The 18910-nt window shown below is 46.5% G+C and overlaps 1 protein-coding gene across 4 annotated transcripts in view; it reads left to right on the forward strand.

The window, feature by feature from the left end:
* Nucleotides 1-6660: 6660 nt before the first annotated feature.
* SIPA1L2 (signal induced proliferation associated 1 like 2) overlaps nt 6661-18910 on the forward strand; it is a 216297-nt gene continuing 204047 nt past the window's right edge. For 2 of the 4 annotated variants that reach the window (XM_027595907.2, XM_027595918.2), the window contains exon 1: nt 6661-6929. The gene's annotated coding sequence lies outside the window, so the exon portion shown is untranslated. Of the gene's footprint in view, nt 6930-7335; nt 7757-18910 lie in introns of those variants that run through there. The other 2 variants (XM_027595915.2, XM_027595913.2) reach the window with 1 other exon arrangement.

Consider the following 18910-nt stretch of genomic DNA (forward strand, 5'->3'; position numbering starts at 1 on the left):
GTCTGAGCCACCCCGGCGCCCCTCAAGTGCCGCTGTTCTTGCCTAAATGCCACAGACAACCAAATGTCAGCATGAAGAAACGTAGTCCTGTGAATCCACCTGAAAACTGGAGAGCAGAAACTCTTTAGTCTTGATTAGACATTCTTTTTTTTTTTTTAATTTTATTATGTTAGTCACCATACATCATTAGTTTTTGATGTAGTGTTTCACGATCCATTGTTTTCATATAACACCCAGTGCTCCATGCAGTATGTGCCCTCCTTAATACCCATCACCGGGCTAACCCCTTCCCCCTCCCCCCTCCCCCCTCCCCTCTAGGACCCTCAGTTTGTTTCTCAGAGTCCATCCTCTCTCATGGTTCGTCTCTCCCTCCGATTCCCCCCACCCTCATTTTTCCCTTTCTTCTCTATTTCTCCCTTATATGTCCTGACAATCTCTAAGAAACAGCCATCCCCTCTGATGAATTTGTCTCTTATGGACTGAGCATTTTTTCTTTTTTTTTTTTTTAAGATTTTTATTTATTTATTTGACAGAGAGAGACACAGTGAGAGAGAAGAAACACAAGCAGGGGGAGTGGGGGAGGGAGAAGCAGGCTTCCCGCGGAGTGGGGAGCCCGATGCGGGGCTCTATCCCAGGACTCTGGGATCATGACCTGAGCCGAAGGCAGACGCTTAACGACTGAGCCACCCAGGCGCCCCTGGACTGAGCACTTTTCCTTAGGGGTTAGCAAGCACATCCTCAAAGTAAATCCTCTTCATCCCTGTAGCTTCAGTGCCTCGCAAGGTGTTGGCGATCCCTTGTGCCCAGCCCCGGTGGCCTACAGAATGAATGACTAAGGCCGGCAGAAACTTCTGTCTGACCCTTCCTTTTCTCCCTATCGTTTTCAACTTCTTTTTTTCCCAGAGGGTGAGTTTTTCCATCAACCTTGTAGAAAGATGTGGAGAGCAGTCACCAGGTACAGTAAAATGTCTTGCACATTGATGCTGCTTAGGGTTTAATTAACAACTAAAAATGTAGTTACAGGAGACTGCTAAAATTAGGAAAGCAAGGGTTTGCCAAACTGTAGACAGCTTTAGATTTATAGCCAATATTAAGGAGAAATCATGTGCAAAAGGTACATATATATATATGTGTGAATATGTATACACACAGATACATTTGCCTTTTCTGTATTAATTTCTTTAGAATTATTACCTCGCCGACTATGTGTGGCGCTTTTCAGTGTTATTACTGATAGACGCCATCTAGTGGTAGAGAATAGCAGCTGCTCACAGATCAATTCAACTTACATTGTTACAGTGCTTGCTTGGTCATTTCTGAAAAGTAGAACCCAAAACGCTGGTGAATGAATCCTGTAAGTCCCAAGTAGGAATAAAATTTGGAGGATTACGATACAAACTTTACATCCCCTATGGCAGAAAATAGGAAAACTAATATAGAACTTTATCTCTCAGTGCGATGGTCCTCCGAGGCCTCTACTACTCCATCAGCTGTTTACCAAGCCCCGCCCCTGTGCCGGATTCTGTGGGAGGGGCTGAAATAAAAGGCCAGTCCCTACTTTGAAGGGGTACCAGGAGATGGTAAACACTGGTGATGTAGCCACCGTGCTAAGCACTTTATACCCCAAATCACATGGAATCATTACCACCACCCTCTGATGTATGGTTACCCTCATCTTCTGAGGAAAATGGAACTTTGAGATGTCACTTGTCTATAGTCATGTATCTAAGAAGCTTCCCAACCAGATTCAGAGCCAGGGTTTCTAATGCCAAAATGTGTGGGCTCCTAAAGCATCCACGATCTGGGTCTCCACCAAAGCAAGAACAAAGGTGGAAGATGCTTTTGGATTCTATGTAGTTTAGGCCTTTTTCTTTTTTTGTTTTTTTGGAGTGAGGTGAGGTGAGGGGGCAGAAGACAGGGCATCCGGGCTGGGGAAGACGACGTGAGTAGCTGTGGGCAAGAGCTTGGATCATCAGAAGAGAAATAATCCACGTGTCTTGGAAGATTCTTGCAGAAACATTGGATGGGAACCTTACAGCGAAGATCAACATAGAGGATTTCTTATTTGCAAAACATCAAACAAGAAACCCTTCCCTTCTGAAAGATATTTGTCACTGATCTTCGATCCCTCCATGCATCCTGCCTCTCCAAATCTTCATGCACACATCTCTACAACATGCAATTTTTAATGTACTGACTGTGCACTGTTCTTAGAATTTTCCTATGTAAAAATCCCAGCTTAGCTGTATTATACGGTTTTGAGGATGATCTGGTTACTTGTATGTAAGAATCTTCTGCATTCCCCAGAGCAGAAGTGAGCACACCAGTAGGCCTCCAGCTATCCTGGCAGAATTTTTATTTTTTATTAGAATAGTTTTCTTCTTTGGCTCCAATGGGTAATATGTGATATTTAGCACAGCATTTAATAGCTCTTACCTTATTCTGTTGAGTTCCACTTGAAGAGGAATAGGTTTTTTCTTTTTATCAGGACTACTGGAATACTCACAACCAGAGCCAGTAGCCCAGGTTTCTGAGCTGGACCTTAACCGTGTTTTTTTTTTTTTTTAATTGCACCAGAAGTTGGCACTTTTTTTTTTTTTTTTTTTTACTTTATAAGACCACAGCCTAACAAGTTTCTGTTGGGAGAGCTTGCCATTTTGAAAGGAAGGTGAAGCAATGCCTATATGCCTGTCCACTTGGGATGATTTCCCTTCTAGGAAGAAAATGGGATCTCGCACGGACAAAGCACTAGATAAGTATATGTTACATAAGTGAATAAGCCTGTGCTCGGCCAAAGGGCACAGCTGTTTCCCAAGCATGCCTCGCACTGTTTGTTCCTGTGTCTTTGCCCATTGAGCTGCTTCTTGCTGGTAGTGTTCTCTTCTCTCCTCCCTGCTCGGCAGGTTTGGTATCTTTGATGAACCCTTCCCCCCTTGGCTCAAGCTTTGCCTGCAGGCGGTTGGCTCTTCCGCTCTCCCTGTGGGCACCACTCATCAGTGGTCCCGAGCACCTGCTCCTTATCATGAAATTCACAAACAATGGTGTTCAGCCCTTGGGGTCTTTTGAGTCTCTCAGAATGCCCTGAAGGTAGTATGAAATGAATACACATTTGTTGCAATTTATGAATATTCATTTGACTTAAAAGAAGTACTTTTTAAAAGAGGGTTGATAGTAGAAAGGGGGAAGAGGAAATGAGGGTGGGAATCGAAAACCTTATTAGCTTAGATAGCCATTCAGTTTCATTACGGTGCATACATAGGGTTTGTAGGGAGAAACTCGCTATAGTGGGTTAAGAAAATAAGACTCCTGTTTTGCTAAATTCAAAGGTAAATAGATACGAGTACTAAGCAAGGTCAGCCAACAAGCTCAAAATCTTGGAACGGCATAGACAGCCGGTATGTCTTTGAGCTCTGCCTTTTTACACCATTTGGAGGAAAAACAGGTAAGACTGATATTGGAATTATTTCAGAAGGAGTTGATGTGCTGATTCAGAATTGCAAAGAGGATTAATCCCTTGAGTTTATTTCTTTAGGAACCCTTGAGAGCACAGTAAAAGGCACAGGAGCAAACAGACTCAATAGGCGGAAAGTGAACAAGGTGGGAGGAAGCCTGGACCTGAGGGAAGGGGACAGTGACAAGACGAACACATGACCCTTCACTCTAGCTTTCGGGCAGATAGAGTGTCATACTTCAGAGTTGATATTTTTCTCTAGAACTTCAGCAAAATTTATAGCTTTAATAGAAAAAGATTTTTTTTCCCCCAGTAAGATATCCTAAGGCCAAAATACTGCACTGATATCTTACCAGGGGAGGTAATTTCAGTTTCTACCCTTCCCCAAAAAGACATGAAACAAGAGGGCTGATGCAAACACCAGTGAGGAAGGACATAGGCATTAAATCTAACAGTATTTCAGAGTATGTTTCTGGGGAAGAAGGTGCAAACTCATTCCTGAGCTTTGTCCCTTGAAGATCTCACCGTGTGTTACAAGGCAGGCACCTCGTTGGGCTGGGCCTGGGCACCATCACCACTATCCAGCGTCGGCCAAAGGGCACAGCTGTTTCCCAAGCATGGCAAAGGGGCTCAGTATATGTCTCCTGAAGCTGGGGACATGGTGACAAGGGAGGGCTGCATGTGACCTGGGGCCCTGGGAAATCAGAAACTCTCGAGGGCTTTCATAAATGCAGACAGCTGATTACTCTGCACTGTCCCTTACAAGCACTTATAAAAACGCCACCAACTTTGGTAGTGGCCAAAAGGGCCCAAGCTATTTTGGTTTTAGCTCGCAAAACACAAGGAGAGAGATGGGAACGTGGGAGAGGAAGAGAATTGTGGCTGACATCATCTTGAGTCTGGGCAGACGTCCTTATAAGATCGCTCCGTACTGGACATTAAGGAACACATCCGGATAATGGGTACTTGGCAGCTGCAGCAGCAAGAACCACCTTAGGGCCAACCCACTGACTGAGACGGTCTGAGCCATCACTCAAATCGCAGGGGAACCATGGTTCTGTTCCTTAAGGCCCTTACGTAATAGTGGGAAAGACAATGAAACGAGCAACGATGTGAAGCTTGAGAAGTACTGTGATAATGAGTTATGAAGGGAACTATGTTCTCCGTAGGCTCCTCCAGGAAACGTCTGTCCATGACTGCTACTGTGGGATTTTGTTCATACCTCTAGCAGAGCATCTACGATGTGTGAGGATCACCACCTGTGAGATGGTGAGCTCCTGAAGAGCAGGGCCAATGTCCTACGTGTTCTCAGATCCCCTGCTCTTAGCATCTTCTGGAACATCACAGCTGCTCCGTATTGTGTTTGTTGAATGAATAAATGACAATCTTGTAAGTGCTGATAATGGGGCCACAGTTGGGAAGCCCAGCAAACCTGGAGCCTTCAGAAATTTTGTCATGTCATTATAACACTCCCTGACCTGTTTTATTACACCCACTCCCATATATTAGACACATATTTTACAAAGGGATATAAATGATTGTACGAGGTGTACACACTTTAGATAACAGAGAAATACAGCATGGGAGGAACGGCCTCTAATTTTTCACAGGGCTATGCTCTAGGGAATGTTTGTGATGGGGAAGTACACGCAACTTTATCTCTCCAGGAAGAATTCTGCCTCTAGAAAGAGGAACTGAAAGCCCTGAATCCAGTCTCAGGAAACGGCCGGGCCAGCTTACCACCACCGCAAAAGCCAGCTCAGGAAATGCTATGGCGGGGCTGAAAGGTATGTTAGAGACCACCTACACCTGTCTACTCCTGCTTAGAGGACTCCCACTGTCCTTGGTTAGGCAGAGCCAATGCCACCGTAGCTTAAAAAAAGTCTTCTCTTAAAAGACTTCCTTAAATTTTTCAGCAACCAATTCAAGTGTCGAACAATTTATATTAACAGTTTCAGGTAGTGCTTCCTCCTGGGTGATCAACATTTCCTAGGAATGTAGAAAAAGATGGGTATAAAAAGTTCATTCCCTCCTCCTCCAGATAAAAGTCTAAAAGCATTCCGGCTCTAGGTTGAGGATTGCCTGGCGGTGGGGTGGGCGGGCTCGGGGCTGGGCCTGGGGCGCCTGGACTTCTTGCCTCGTAAGCAACTCCACCGCCCCCGACACCCCCCCCCCCCCACCAACCACCAAGCCCAGAAAGTTTTCATCCGCGTGGCATTCCTGCGCGCTGGCACCTACCTGACCTTGTCTTAACGTTCTATTTATTGATACGTTTCTCCGTGCCACCTCCTACCCCAGCCCTGGGGGCAGCGACTCTGCCAGGGTCGTCCCGGGGCGCCCTCCCGGGGCCGAACACAGTAGGGGCACCGTCTGGGCTGTCCTGGGACGCCCCCCTCCCAGACCTGCACACAGTAGGGGCACCGCCTGGGCGGACCGGGGGCGCCCTCCCAGGCCCGCACACAGTAGGGGAGCCGCCTGGGCAGTCCTGGGACGCCCCCCTCCCAGACCGGCACACAGTAGGGGTACCGCCTGGGCGGTCCGGGGGCGCCCTCCCAGGCCCGCACGCAGTCGGATATCGCCCCTCCTGCCGTCCTCTGCTGACCCCACTGAGGCAGTCGACTGGGCTGCCGCCGGCCTCGGCGATTCTGCTGCGTTTTGGGGCAGGTGCCCGCGCAACGCCCGCGGCTGGCTGTGTCTCCTCGGCCGGCGACACTCAGACTCCGGCGGCGCGGGGACCGGAGCGCCGGGCGGGCGCGTCTCAGAGTGCAGGGCCCGGCAGGGTCGCGACGGCGCGAGGGGGCTGCTCGGAGCCGGACTCGGGGATTTTAACTTATTCCAGCCAGAGGGGGAAAAGGAGTCCGCGGAGGGCGCCGCCGGCCCTCCCAGAGCGCGGGTCCAGGTAGGCTGCACCTCCCTCGAGGTCGCCGGGCGCCGCGCGCTCCGGAGTCCCTTCCCGGGGAAGGGCGCCCGAACCCCTGCGGGACGCGCCGCTCTCGCGCGCCGCGGGGCCTGGGAACCGCGCACCGGCTGAGCCCGGAGCCCCGCGGGGCGGTGGGACGGACGGCGCCCGCGCCCAATCGCGGGGCGGGGCCGAGGGGGCCTGCAGGCGGCGGCCAATGGGAGGCCGCAGAGCGGGCGGGGGGCGGTGCCGCCGGGCGAGCGGGCGGCGGCGTCGGGAGCCGGCGCGGCAGACCGGGAGCCCGGGAGGAGCAGGCGGAGCGGGAGGAGGACGACAGTGGAGGAGGAGGAGGAGCAGCGCCGCGCCCCCGCCCCGGCCGCCCGCCCGCCCGCGCGAGCTCAGGCCGACAGCTCCAGCCGCAGCCGGCGGGTCCGGGCCGCCTCCCGCTGGAGCCCGGCGCCGGCAGAGTCCGGCCCGATGGGCAGCCCCGGGCAGCGGCGGGCGGCGAGGCGGCGGCCCCGGTACGCGCCGCCGCGCGCTCGCGGGCTGTAGCAGGTCCCGGCGGACTGCGTCTCCGAGGTGCGTGTCGGGCGAGCGGACGGGGAGCGAGGCGGGATCCGCTCGGGGAGCCTTCGTGTGGTGTCCGCGCACGGCCTCGGCGAGGACTGTCCCGGGGTGAAGGCGCTGCTTCGGGGGCTGACGGCGGGGCCGGGGGCAGGGCAGGGGCGCGGGGCGGGGGTCCGGCTGGCAGATGCGCCCGCGCTCCGGAGCCCCGGGTGCAAGAGGAGCCGCCGCCGCTCGTTCTCTCAAAGTTATCGATCGGCAGAAAGGTTATTCCCGTCTTGGTGACACGAGCACTAACGAGGACCTCCTCTGGGTGCGCAGCAACTCCTCTGTGACTAACCTGAGAGCAAAGATAAAAGGCTGCCGGACGCGGTGCACCGGCGCGCCGGGCGGGGTGACTTGCTGAACTTGCTGCGGGGTGTATTCCCCCGGGAAGGTGTGCGCCCTCAGCGCGCGCCCTCTCCGGCGCCCGGCTCCCTCTTTGTAAGATCCCGAGCCGGGGCGAGCGCCCTTCCAACTGGCGCGACCTCCCTTCGGGGTCCCGACGGCTCTGCCACCTCCCCGGTGTCCATGGCTCGCTCCATCCTCCGCTCCTGGGCCTTGCCGGGTCCCCCCATATTATTAAAGCTAGTTTGACCACGTCCTGGGAGTGTCCCCACGAGCACCTACAGATTAATTTTCAACCGTGCCACAAACCCAAAGAATCAATTTCGGTTCATCATCTACAAGAGAGAGCCGATGCTTCTGGGGAAGAGAAAACAACTTGGCATTACCCCTCTGGGAGATATTTGTCATCATTAACCTGCTTCAGTTAAATTAATTCAGCCCAAGATGACTCCAGCGTGAGTATTGGAAAAATCAAGTGCATTGCTCACGGAATTGTGGTCACCAAAACATGATTTTGGTCAAAATAAAATTGTGCATGGTTTGGATTTTGTGTAGATTAGAGTTGGTTGTCATAAGGATGGCCTTTTCTTTTTTTAAACAAAGAATCTTGACGATTCTCATAGGTTTGCTCTCAGTAAGTTCAAAATAGTCACTAAGATTTTTCTTTTCTTTGCCTCTTTTGTCTGCAGTTTTCATTTCTAAATGTTAACACTAGATGGCTTTCTTATGACAGGCATTTAGTAAACTGGGCTTTTGAGTTGGCTACCTGCAATCCGGGCAGCAATTTTTCCAGTTTTGCAATTAGTAATGGGAGAAAAAAATCTCTAGAACTGTTGCTTTCTTTGAAATATATGACTTCCTTATAAAACAAACATCTAGATTTCAAGAGGTGTCCTATTATTTCTGGCATTCCTAGAGAGGAATTTCAAGAGACAACTTGGTCACCATTTTTAGTCACAAATTTAAGGATGTCTGTTTCATGTTTTGATTTATTTGAGGAGTACATTTGAGGAATGTATTTAGACAGCATTTTCACTTACTATGTTTACTGCTTAATTTAGTAGTTCACTGCTTGATTCAGAGACGGATAAAAGAATATTATTCATGGGAAAGTGCCGTCTTTCTTGAGTTTTGGATACAGATGGAGCGTTGATTCTTCCTAAGATTCCAGTGATGCAGGTAGTTGGAGTCTATATGCATGATTCATACCGAGGATTGTGTTAGGGGCGTCTTTATTTCTTTCTCCCTAGCTGGTACTTGGTTTTTCACTTCTAAGCACAACCTCTTTTATGAGAAGTACAGTGGCCTGTAGTTGGCCATTTTAGCAGAAGCAGGTTCTCAGTTAAACGTTTTTAGTCCTTTTTTTCTAAAGCAAGACCATGGCAGCCTGTCCACATCTTGCCTCGGTAGGCAAACTTGTTCACAAGCTGGAGAAATATCTTGGACTTATTTTATAGCTGTCGTTTATTGTGTGTCTTGCCCAGCTTAAAATACGACATGTTGAATTTGTTTGTTCTAAATTAGAGTGTATTCATAAATAGCTGAAGGGGGAAAAAAAACTCTCTAGCAAACATCTGGGCAGTAGGAAATGAAATCAGAAACAGCTTTTATCAGTACCCAGATGCTACCTATAGATGGGGTGAAATGAACTTGGGTAAGAAGCAGTGTAAGCATTTGGTCTGGAAAATACGAGCTAAATTGCAGGTATGGGGGTAGAGCGTCTGGCCTTGGGGTACAGGCTGCAGATTTTCCCCAGCTGATTTAAGTGTATATTTTTCATCAAATGCTTATTTTTTTAAGTTCTAGCCTTTCTTAAAGAGCTTTAATTTTATGGAATGTGATAGGGGAATTATCAGAGCACCATGATTTGGCTTTTATGATGTTTATTGTAGTTAAAGCTGTGTACTGGGGGTTTGTAAGTTGTTTTCCCCCAGCCCTTGTGATTGGAATGGTATTTTAAAGGATTCCTTGGTACCTGAGCTTAGTAAACACCTGTCTGCCTGGGGATCTTTTCACCTGAGGCAAAAGGAGTAGTGGGTTATTCATTCTGATAATCTATCTGTTCTTGGAAAGTGAGGAAATAGTAGTGAGCTACCTTGAAAGGGCAACTGTCTGGTAATCGAAACTGGTTTGAAAGTGTTTATGTTTGGTCATCAAAGCTAATTTAAAAGGGGTTGTGTTTATGGCATACTTTGCAAAGAACTATGTGTTTAAGTGGATACTGCTCCCATTGGAATCCCAGCCATAATTGGTAAATGCAAGGTGTTTTGGTTTTGTTTTGTTTTGTTTTGTTTTGTTTTTTTTGAGATTGAGGAAGGCATTGAGTCTTTGCATTTATGATCTGCTTGTCCTGGCGGTTTAGGATTACCTGTCCTTTCAAAGACATGCTGAATTTGAAGAAAATTTGGACTGTTGTTAACTGAAAAGCAAAGCAGTTTTTGTTGTTCTGAACTTGAATGAGATATGATGTACAGTTCTAAAGAATACAAGGAACCATGTTCCAGATTTTTCTACTCCTATGAATGTACCCAATTCCCTTGCAGGGTGATAGAATAGGGAGAGTGTTAGGCAGGAGGGACAGGAACAGCTAGTTTCCTGCCTCTACCCCCTGGCACGAATGAGTTTGGATGAAGTATTTCCGTGATCCCTTTCAGCACCAACATATTAGATTTCTTTCACATTTAAAATAAAGGTATTAGAGTAATGGACATGACTGATGGTGATAGTTGATATTTTTTCATGATTTTGTCTTTCCTTTCATTGCCTTATCATGTGTTTATATATGGGCATTGGTTTGATGAACTCGGTTTACCTCGGAATCAGTGATTCAGAAATTGCTTTTCTGTTCCCATCACGTTTAGCTGTGACCCCTTCAAAGGAAAGAGAACAATACAACAGGACTTTAAATGCTTAACTTCAGAGCTAAATTATTTTGGTCCTTCCTGGACTTGATTCATAAGCTTTGGTTCTCAAGAGTGGTTGAAGTGAGCCGGATCTGACCCACAATAGAGGTTCTGTGTCTTGAGAAATTTCATATTTAGTGTAACCCAATTCCATAATACTTTTTCCCCCCTGTATGGCCAAGTGGGGTGATAAGAAGGAAAGAAAGAAAGAAAGAGAGAGAGAGAGAGAGAGAGAGAGAGAAAGAAAGAAAGAAGAAAGAAAAGAGGCAATAAGTTGAGTCTAGTTGCTGTAGCATCTCCATACTACCAAAGGTCCTTAAGGTTATCCCTTCCTTGCTGTCTTGTTGCTGTATTTTTTGTTTTCATCCACCTGTAAAATTTAAAAAACAGAAACAAAAGCAGATTTTAGGGATCATTCCATTTGTCAGTATGTATGCTGCCACACAAACATTGAAAATTAAGGACAACAGTTACTATCTGTTTTCAGTGCATTTCATCAAGATATATTGATACATACCCCACTCCCCGTCTTCCCCACCCCCCCCAAAAGGAAGAAAGAATATGCATGCTGTCAGACAAGAAGGTTCTTCCCCTCCAGAGGGGACATTTGTTAAAATTATCCCACACGTGCGTATATACCCTCCCATACGTGGATGCTTCTTCCTTTTGCACCGCCCAGTGAAAACTTCACTGGGGACCAGGATTTGGAAGTCACAGCCCAACCCAAGTAGCCCTTCTGTGATGCTCGGATCTCTTTATATGCTCTGTAAGTGGTCTTCCAGCAATACCTGAACATTGCCTGCAAGGGGTGGAGAGCGCCACCCTTCGGATGTTTTAGACTACTAGAAGCTGTTTTTTATCTGTGGCATTGAAATCTAATTCTACCTGTTGATTCGCTTTCTACTCCCTTGGTGGCCTGTAGAACAGATCTTTCTAGAGACGCATTTCAGTTACTCACTGAGCAACACCTGTCAAAAGTCGGACCCAGAGCTGAAATCTTCCCACTCAGCTTGACCTGTGCAGAGTAGGAGTGCCCTTACTTCCTCTTTGCATGTCCTGCTTGCCCTGATGGAGTCCAAGTGCACATTCACTTTTTTGGTGGCCACGCTCCTCAGACTCCGTGAGTTTCCTGTTCCCTATAACCCCTGAGTCTTTAATCACATACTGCCATTAGCCATGTCTTGCTTTCCTGTACAAATGTCATTGCGAGACCTAACATGTATCGGGCTTTGTTTTGCTTTGTTTTAGCTGGTTCTACCCCTGGTGCTTCTTGGAATTTGACTCTGTTATTTAGCATCTTTGTCTGCTCTCCGAAGGAAATGTCTGCAGAGTACATCAGGCTGGTTTTGATATACCTCTACCTAAGTCACTGATGAAATTGTTAAACTGGCTCAACTCTGAGTCATGCCTCTGGAAGCTTCCAGGTTTACAAGGAGATGTACTCTTTTAACCAAGGAGTCTTGGTTCTAGTTGGGTTACTAATGCACCTAATTTCTTACCAACTGGCCCCTATCTCTCCGCCTTTTCCATGCAGATGTCCTGGGAGAGCTTGTCAGACCTCCTTTGCTGCTTCTACTGCCCAAGTTACCCTAAGACAGAAATGAGTTCAATTTTAGTGTGTCCCTGGTAATTAGAACCTCACTCTGCATGGTTGGTGATTAAGAAATATTTGTTTAATGACTGACTGACTGAATGACTTAGAAAATAGGGCCCCACTGTGACCTCTGACCCCTGGAGGTCGTAGGCACTAAAAAGACTGTGGGAAAGATCAGAATGTTGTTGGACTTTCCACACTTATTTTGTAGCTGGGTATTATTTTATTTTGCAGAGCTTTCAGGTAGCGGAGAAGAGAACCATGATCTTTTCCCATTTTCCCAATGTTTTGATTATCAGTTAGTAGATGCTCTTCCCTTCCTATTTCCTGAATGTATTCAGTCCTGAGGGGGCTTCTTGAGCTCCGCCCATTGGATTACTCCACATTTTTTTTCACTTTTGCATATTTGCTAAATCTGGAAGAAGCTCCCAGTCAGTGGAGCTCTTCAAGCAATCAGAGTCATCCAAAGCAGGCTATTTAGTTGTGCATTCAGTTACTCATAAGTAAGAAAATCTAGGTAGAGAGCCAGTGTTAAAAATTGTTACTGTGGAAAGTCAGAAGTCTTGGATAAATAAAAAAATTATGTATGCTGAGGTGAACTGTTTGTGGAGACTTAAAAAAGCATTTCTGATGGCAATGCTTAGGGCATCGTAACGTGGGTAGTGAGCATGATTGCTTTCCCAGTCTTCTCGGGGGCTTGATAATGCATTGGGTTCCTGGTTGAACAGTGGGTCTTCACATGGTTCAGAAATAGCTGTGGGATACCGTCTTCTTTATAGTGAAGTTTCTACTAAGTAATTTTAGGAATTACAATTTTCATTTTTCATAAAGGACAAAAGCTGTTGTTGAGTGTTTAATACCTCAATCCAAAGAACAGTGATTTCCTTGTAGTAGGTTTTCTAAATTTTCTTCAACATGCATACCCCTTCTGTACAAAATCACTTATTTAAATAAATGTCTATACATGTATGCCTCTGCATATATATAGGTTTGTGTATTTGTGTTCGTGCATATGTCTATATACATATGTATGCATGTAAATGTACCATGCTAAGATATGGACATTATAAAACATAATAATAGACATTTTAAGAAGGGTGGTATTAAAAATAAATAGAAGTGGAGTATTTCCTTTTGCATTTCAAGGGCTCTTTTGTTACCCTTCAAAATGTGTGGCCCCATTCTGGAGACCCTTACTCTACCACCCTCTCGGATTAGAGTTCATAACTGTTTGGAAGCAGTTTCTCAGGGGCCTGTCAGCATCTTGCGAGGGAAGTTTAAGACAGACCCTATCCTTACGGGGCCCTCTGTTTACTGTATTTGTTCCTTTTTTGAAGACTTTTTTTTTTTTTTTTTACTTTGGGCTGTTCTCTTCCAGAATTGCTTATGGGTTACTTAGGTAGAGGTTTCATTTTTGTGGGGGAAGGGATAATGTACTAGGGGATACCGTTCTCCTTGGACCGTTTCTGATTCAACTCAGCTGTGGAAGAAGCATCCTACTGTCACACATAGCCCACACCAGCTCCATGATCAGGACAGAGGGATGGAACTAATTCATTTGCTTACCCGGAAACTTCTGAAGAGTAGGAACAATTTTTTTCTTTTAAGATTTTATTTATTTATTTGGCAGAGAGAGACACAGCGAGAGAGGGAACACAAGCAGGGGGAGTGGGAGAGGGAGAAGCAGACTCCCCACTGAGCAGGGAGCCCGATGCGGAGCTCAATCCCAGGACCCTGGGATCGTGACCTGAGCCAAAGGCACACACTTAACGACTGAGCCACCCAGGTGCCCCGAGAGAACAATTTTTTTCTTAAGTGGGCTCCATACCCAGCGTGGAGCCCATTGCGGGGCTTGAACTCAGGGCCCTGAGATCAAGACCTGAGCTGAGATCAAGAGTTGGTTGCATAACTGACTGAGCCACCCGGGTGCCCCTGAAGAGTAAGAACATATTTAAAAGTACAGATTAATTGTACAGTTCTGCCTGTGTGTGTCATTGGCTAGAACCATGGCACAACCAGCCCCTCCTGCGGGGGATTTAGGGAGCCTAGCCACCCAGCCTCTCCAGGGCCCCTGGTGCTGAGGCAGACCTTCTGAACTAGCACCTCCCACCTCACCCTCCTTCCTTTGTACTTTCTGCTCTCCTGTACTATGCTTGACCTTAATCTGTAGCACTTACGATCACCTAATGTTATATTGTGTGTGTGTGTGTGTGTGTGTGTGTATTTTTCAGTTAGGCTCCACACCCAATGTGGGGCTTGAACCCACGACCCTGAGATCAAGAGTTACATGCTCTACCGACTGAGCCAGCCAGGCACCCCCAGTATTGTATCTTCATTGTTATATGTTTATCTTCTGTCTCACTTCGCTAGGACATAGGAGCCAAATGGGAGGGCCAGTTCTGGTTCACTCCTGTCTTGCCTGTATTTCCATGGATTTTGCCACATAATAGGCTCTTAGCAAATAAGTATTTGTTAAAGGAATGATGGAGAGCCGTGGGTTTAAACATAAACCAAGTGTGTATCTTGGCTTTTGTTAAGCTTTAAGTAGCGTTGCCGAAAAAGTTCTGATGATTTCGTCTGTAAATGGCCTATCTAAACAACCTTTTATACTTCATTTTAAATCTTTTCCAGGGCATTTGAGATGACCTGTGATTGGACTTTGATACCGAACTGGTGGAAGTGGAGAAGTAGTTTCTGAAGGGAGTGAGAGCCGAGGTCCATCTCTTCCATGAGGACCTTGGTAGCCCGGGCGTGGTTCTGGGATCTGGGGCACCCTAGGGATGGCCTTCTTTTCATGAGAGAGTGTGGTCTGCACCTTTCCCAGGTTTCAGAGTCTCAGGTGCACAGCCCTGTGAGAATCCGATGAGGCTGCAGTTCACTTAACCCTGGTTTGGGCTCATTAATAAAGATGACTGGAAAGACATGATTTCTGAATTGTGCGGAGTCACCTGTAGTCTTTCACCTGTCAGTCCATTAGCCACGATCATCTCTAGAGGAGACAATGACTTTTGAAACCTCATCAGTAGTATACTGTATACCTCTTGTTGACCGAGCACTTCTGAGGTTTGCAAAGTACATGAGAGTTACTTAGGCCTTAAATATAGTAGGTGTTCAGTAAGTATTAAAGTCTCTCAACTTGAATATCCTGATACAGCTTTCAGGAATTCAGAGGGCTCTCATTCTCACTCCTGTCTGGGTAAATCTGTGTGTAGATGTGCTGTGAGGAGATTTGAGGCACCACTGAGAGACTCAGCTGAATGATAGTAAAATCACCTCACTTGAGCAACCTTTGCTTACTTGAGGGTCATTGGAAGTCATTTGCTGAGAATAATGCATCTATTTTCCTATTTAAAAACTTTCGTGTGATAGTAAGAGTGAGTGATGGAGACCAATGTTTTTGACTTAGGAATGGATTAAAGAATTGGGGAGGGGTATTCTTCAAAATAAATGCAAAAACAGAGATTGTGCTGAACTTTCATTGGTTTTCTCTCACATACTTACCAAGAACCTTGTAAGCTGATGGGATGACCCCCTTTTAGTGACACAAAAACTGAGGCTTACAGAGAGAACACATGCTCTTCCAAGTCTTCTTAGTCTTCGACTTTAAACCTGGTCTCTTTGCTCCAAAAACCAGGGCCCTTTCCTCTCTTCCCAGCTGCCTTGGGAGGTATGATTGGTTTCCAGGGATCATGGAAGGAGTAAATGCAAGGAGGGAGGAAGTAAAGAAGGTGCATGCTCAGGAGAATGGTGGAATCCAACCAGTTGTCCCTGAAAAGGGGAGACTAGGTGGCTTGGGTTGGGCTGACGCGTCTGACAAATGCCCCATTCCATCAGCCAGTGGATCATCTGTTATTAATTAGAAATGTTGTAATTTGTGGTGGGGCAGCCGATTGAATCTGGTTATCTGTCCTTTGTTGGGAAGTGAGTGGAACATTTCTTGAGCTCCTGCGCCTTTGCCAAGATTAAAAGAAGTATAAGCGGAAAACAATTTTTGTTTTGCATTTATACTTTGCCAGATTTGCATAATCTTTGTTTGAGCCGGTTGAATGTGAATCCCTAAATAAATTCCAGGCATTTAAATATTTAAAAGGATTCATCCACAGCACTTTACTCACCCAAAGAGTAAGTGCTTACAACAAAGAGAAGAACCCCCTTGCAGATGTAGCCCATACAGACTCTGTTCACCTTGTCATTGAATTATAAAGCATTAATAGCAAAGCTGACATTGGAACATTGGCTGAAATGCTCGGCTGGCTCTCTTCCAAAATATTGTTTCCCTGGTAGAGAAAGCAGGACAGTTTGTTTAAAGTTGGCAGCTAGCCAACCCGGAGGGCTCTGACGCAATCATTGCAGTCACTACTTTGCTCCGACTGCTAATTTTAGGGCAGTTAAATCGGGGTGATGTCTGGTGACTGCAGTCACTGTACGTCTGGTGGCGTGGAGCTTTCCAGACCCATCCTCCGAGCCTGGCATCGCCAGGAGGTGAGGAGTGCTGGGGAGCAGGGCCCTCGTGGGGCTGCAGGAGACACCGCCTGGAATCTCACTATTTTCTTTGTCACTCCGTCAACAAATCCGTCTCCCAGTACACTTGGCCGTGGGAGGTGTTGAGGATGGAGGCAAGTGTAAATAGAGGCTCCCGCCTTCCCCGGGGCAGCCCGCTGACAACATTCTCATGTTTTCCCTGCTCTGCTTGCAAGCACTAGGCTGGTTTATCGCTGAGCTGCTTCTGCCTTCTTTTTTTCTGGAAAAGGGAAGACTGAGGAGCAAGATGATAATTTTTGGAAAGCCATTTGGAGCACTGTTATGGAAGAGCCCCAGAGTAGAATTTTCTGGCTACTGTAGGGGTGAGGAGGGGTTCTGTGGCCATGTCCACCCCACTGAGCTTCCTGGACAGTGAGTATAATCCCATTTGAAAGTAAGGACGTGAGCCACACAACCTCCAGGTCTGTTTCAATGCTGGCCTTCCACGAATTCCCAGTTAGCAGGAGGCGCCCTGGGGTGTGAGGCCCGTGAGGGCAAGGGCCTGTGACTTCATCCCCTTCCTGTGCCCCAGGTGAGCGGCTGGCCCAGCCAGCAAATTCACTGACTCACCGCACTTCTGGCCTCAGCGGGGGCCCTTGTGGTTGTCCTCGAATCAGACTTCCTCCTGTGACTGATTCAGACGTTTAAGAGGCTGCTTTAACAGCTAGGCCCTATTGTGTAAGGCAGCGGGCTGCCTAATTGTTGGGTGATGAGCTGCTCACCCATTCTCCCGTCGGTGTTCTGGCCACGTGTCAGGTGGGTGAGAAAAGTGCCCGTGGAGGAGACCCTGGTATGGACAGGCACTGCAGCTTTTTCAGCCGAAGGCTCCATGGGCTGCTGAGAGTTGGGGGAGGGGGGGGACTTTGCTTAGGAGAACATTCTAGAAGGCAGGACCCGAGTTACGCTTTGGAACATGGTTAGGATTTGAATTCTCTGTGAGGGGCCCCTGTGTGCAATGACACTCGTGGCTTTGCAGGGACCAGCAAATGCAAATAAAACTGTCACTTAGTTGTTCGTTGGACCCTGATGTTGTCCACACCTCACTCTGCTGGAAGTGAAACTCACCTCCTTGCCCGGTTTAGGTTTTGCAACTCCCCAAGTGGATTTTTATGATAAAAGCAACATCAAGGAGAAGAGATGGACAGTATTTTTGACATAGTGGTTGACTTGTCTGTCTTGTAAGATAGTCAGTCTGATCATGACCTGAGCCAAAGGCAGATGCTTAACTGACTGAGCCACCCAGGCATCCCTCACCTTCCCTTTTAAAAAGTGCCATGAAGTTGTAGTAAGTGCTGGGTAAGATTTGCATTCTCCTTTAAACTCTAAAACAAGAAATCGCAACATAATCTCCATGTACTTGCCCTCAGATTTTTATCATACAGATTTGCAAACATACAGATGAGTTGTAAGAATCACGTAGTATAATGGACACCATATATCCACCACCTACGTTGTGGAAGGTGTTAACATTTTACTATATTTGCTGTATGCATATTTATCCATCAGTCCGTCTGGGGGGATGCATTTTAAAGTAAGTGGTGCACATCAGTATACTTCACTAAACACATCTGCGTACATATCATAAATGAGTTTAAAACTTTTGATTTCTTTTTTGCGGTAGAATTTATAAAATGAAATGCGTACGTTTTAAGTGTATCACTATGAGTGTCGATAAACGCATACACCCATTAACTCATACTTCTGTTAGGATCTACCTACCACCCCAGAAAGTTCTTTCCTGCCCCTTCAGCTTACTTCCCCCTCCCTGACAGCCCCCATCCTGGGCAACAGTGTTCTAATCTTTTTGTTTGCCATAAATAAGTTTTGCCTGTGTTTGAACTTCATATAAATGGAATTGTGCTATATATTCTTTTGTGCAAGGCTTCTTTGCTTAGCATAATGTCTTCCTACTTTGTCATATGCTTTTAAATATATTACAGTGCCAGGCTGGCTTTAGCTTCACCTTGGTCACGGGCCCTTTGGGAGGTCATATTGTCAAGTGATTTTAGGAGCAATTTCTTTCGGGTATTTGTATATTTTTGTTAAGTCCCATCTTCCCCTTTGTGAACAGGGGATGTGATTTTTACACTTAATTTGGCAATTTTCTAACCGGGTCTCTTCTTACATCCCACCCATATGTTCGGGAAACCAGGCGCATCTTCAGTCAGTTTGCAGACACTTGCCGCAGAGGGGGCTCAGGCTGGTGGGAAGCTTTCAGCTGAGCCCCCTTGCTTCTGAAGAGTCAGATCAACACATGGACCATTTACTTGTGTGTGCTACTTGGAAAATTTTAAGTAAAAGAAGATAAGAAAACCCATATATTTATTTTTGCAAAGTCTGTTCTTACCTTTGTGATTAACTTCTGAGAGAGGTTTGACATAAAGAAGATTTTGTAAGGCATCTCTGAGGGATAATTTCTAGTTCAAATGCAATAAATTATTAAAGCTAAAATTTCCTGAGTTCAGTTTTATAACACTACATGGAGGAGACTAACCAACGAAACCTAAAAAATTAGGAGATTTTTAAATTACCTATGGTGAGGTGATTCTGGCTAGTAAAATAAAATACTAGCTGACTTTAAAAAGAAAATG

The sequence above is a fragment of the Zalophus californianus genome, chromosome 15 (genome assembly GCF_009762305.2).
Source record: "Zalophus californianus isolate mZalCal1 chromosome 15, mZalCal1.pri.v2, whole genome shotgun sequence".
Lineage (NCBI taxonomy): Eukaryota > Metazoa > Chordata > Mammalia > Carnivora > Otariidae > Zalophus > Zalophus californianus.